Raw genomic sequence first — 3,645 nt, 5'->3', positions numbered from 1 at the left:
ATCTCAAATCCATAAATTTTGAGACATTTAGACCATAGTGAATGGAGCAGACAATCCACTGAAATAGTTTAATCTATTTATTAGGAAATGTATCCTTAGATTGAATCTAAGGTGCCTCGTCAATTAGCATATTTTTGTTTATGTTTTACTATTATATCATCTTTTTTGAGATAAAATAACTATTATGAACTTTTAGGTAATTATTAACACTTGTCGATATGAATTTGACATCCCCACCATTATGTTTACCCTTTTTTAAGTTGTCATGGTATAATAGACATAATAGCGCACATTGAATCAAATAGCTAAAAATATAAATGGTTTGCTTCCTACTCAATGGTCCCAAATTAGTATATATCATGTCAACTTTCTAAAAATTTTGATGGATTTGAAGATGGTCTGTCTTCTTAGGGATTTTCTTAAAAGAATTCAGTTCTCCTAAATAACATGAGGACTTGATTCAGGCTCTTATTCTAGAGTTGGAGTCTTAATAATTTTCGTAAATGCCAAAAAGTATCATTGAATATGTTATTCTAATTAAAATGAATCATAATAGTACATGAAGATTCCATTAAAAACTATACATTATGATAAATCTTGTATCTTATACTATTCGAAAAGTGTGTAGGATGTTAAAATATTTCTTTCGAATATATAATTCACCCAACAAAACCTCCACTTGAAATCTTGTAGTATTTGTCATCCTTTGTTCAAAGAGAATGAAGTTTGGAGGAGTCTTGCTCAAAATACTTCAAATGTCACAGGTTCTTTATAAATTATATTAAGTTCATGTTTTGATTCAATGAATTGTTAGCATATGAAAAGTTATAATTAATTCTAATATATTGATTGGGAATCGTTGGGATTTCATTAATAGAATGTTCAACTCTGATGTTACTTTAGTACTTTAAGAATTTAAGGTGATTGTTTTTTTCCTCTTTTTTTAATTCTAGGAGCTTGCTTGCAATTTTCAATTTTGAGGGACTTGTTTGTAAGTTTTATTTTTTGGAAGGTCATTTATGATTTTTAATATTTTCATAATGGTTTTCCTAATCTTCATACTTGTGTGTGTGTGGTGGGGTGGGGGGTAGGAGGGGGTGGGGGTGGCGGGGCTTTGTAATTTTAGATTGTGTAGGGACAAAAAACTTTAGTTGTTTCAAAGTGTTTATTTGTAAATTTTGAATTTTCACATGTTTTTTGTATTTTTAAAGATATTTCAGAGGTTGTTTGTAATTTTTGTCTATTCAGTTTTTTATAGTTTTAGATTATTCAAAGGCTTGATCAAAGATTTCAAATTTCAGGATATTTTTTATATCACTTATTTTGGGATGTTTTTTGTAATTTAAGATTTTTGGAAGCCTACTTATAATTTAAAAAAAAAATTAGAATGTTGTATGAATAACATATTATTCATGGAACTGTTCGAAATTTTTTATTTTCAAGGTGTTTGTTTGTATTTTTTAGATTTTTTTGAAGATTTTTTTCATATCTTTTGATTTTTAAGGAGCCTGTTATATATTTATTTTTAAATTTTTAGGGTTTTGTATATACTTTCAAGTTATTTAGGTGAGTATTCAAACTTTTCATATTTTAGGATGATTTTTGTAATTTTATGAATTTTCAATGAGAAAATTGTTAGCAAATTTTATGGTTCTACCTATAATTTCATATTATTTAGGAGATTATTCAAAATTTTCATATTTTCGGGGGTTTTGTATAAATATCCATATAAGATCTTATTTATTGCCATATAATAAATTTATTAGCTTTATAGAGCATACATCTTTCGGTCTCCCACTTACACTCAAAGCCAAAACCACTATAAATTTCAAATTCATCCCTTCAATATGATTCTCAAACACCTTTTGACTCAAAGGTTTATTCAGTGAATTAGTCACTTTATCAGCAGAAACAACTTTGGTAATATCTTTGTCTCCTCTCTTGCTAATTTTTTTTTTTCAAATGATACTTTCTTTTAATGTATTTTGATCTGTGATGTGTTAAGTCTTATGTTATGAGCTTACATCTTCTAATCTTGTTTTGATGATTACAAATAATTCCTAATATTGTTTGTCTAGTGTTTATGTTTTCTTATTAGGTATACAAGACAAACAATATGTTGGAGGTTGGTTGGATTGCGCCTTCACAATGATATCAAAAGGAGGTTGGCGGGATATCGGAGTGAAGCCAATGCATTCAAGTCAAGATCCAAGTTCAAGCTTCATCTGCAAGTTTACCAAGACGAGTATATTGAAGATCTATCAAGCTTGGGTAAATTAGTTTAAGGTTTATATAATGTGTGTTAATTCTATAAGCTCAATATTATACACACACAATTTAATGGTTTATGTGTTTTATCCACAAAAGTTTTTGCAAACAAATAGATATATAATACTTATTTGTTTTCTATGTGGATAAGTTGTTTTGGTTTAGCTATATCGATATGAAGAAATATATATCTTCATTTTCACATTTATATATATTCTATTGAATTTGTAAAATATTATGTTTATGGATTGAAGACTTATTTACACTATTTTTATATCTTGTATAAGTCTCTAAATCCATCCTAAAGTGTTTCAAAGTTTTGTATAAGTCATTTTGGCAAAATCAAGTTTTTAACATGTTCATACTTATGTGATTTTGCAAAATGATGAGATTTCACATGAACTAGTTATTGTTAGATTTTTTGCTTAAAGCTTTTGAATCATCTATATCTAACAAATTTATTTCTTTTGATAGTGCCTATTTATTGTGGAAACATATAGAGGCATGTCAAGGCAACTTGGAGGAGATCCAACGGATTCCGGTGAACTCTACTTCAAGTAATATTAGAGCTTCATCTTCATTATGCACACGATCACTAGGCGATAGCCCTAGTGAGGTATGAGAGTCCGATCCCGATGATGATCTATCCATTTATGAACTCACATGTGCTTATGACATATTAATGAAAGCCTATAACAAATTGCATCATAATTTTGTAGATTTAAAAAGCAAGCATGTTGTCTTAAAATCCGATCATGAGGCTCTAGCAACTAAGTTTGATATTATTGCTAATGAAAATATAAACCTTAAAGAAAGCAATGAAAAATTAAAAATGGATATTGCTAGTTTATCTCATGAGAAAAATGATGTCATGTTAGAAGTAGAAACAATTAGGAATAAATTTAATTCTTTTAAAATTAATCATGATTGTTCTACTTCTATTGTCAATAATATTATGCCAAATGATGAGTTGAATAATATTAAAGATCACATGTCTTCTTTAGATTCAACTCTAACTAAATGCATTGACAATCATAAGAAGCTTGTGATATGTGTGCTAAGTCTAAAGCAAATAAGTCCACTTATTATGCACACGTATATAGCAAAATTTATAAGTGCTCTATTTGCAGCCGAAAAATCCATCTTGCTAAATTTTGCTATGTTGCATATAAACATTCTAATAATACTATTTCATGTGCATCTCATAAAGTTTCTATATCTCATACACATGCATATGCACATATTACACATCATGCTCATGTGTTCAAATGTGATTTTTGTGGTCGCTTTGGTCATTTGGCCAAGTATTGTTTTGACTTAAAAAAGAATTTACTTTTGCCAAATGTTTCTAAAGAACCACATGTGTTTAAGTGTAGC

Source organism: Asparagus officinalis, chromosome 8 (assembly GCF_001876935.1).
Source record: "Asparagus officinalis chromosome 8, Aspof.V1, whole genome shotgun sequence".
Lineage (NCBI taxonomy): Eukaryota > Viridiplantae > Streptophyta > Magnoliopsida > Asparagales > Asparagaceae > Asparagus > Asparagus officinalis.
Note: the sequence above shows the minus strand (reverse complement) of the source record.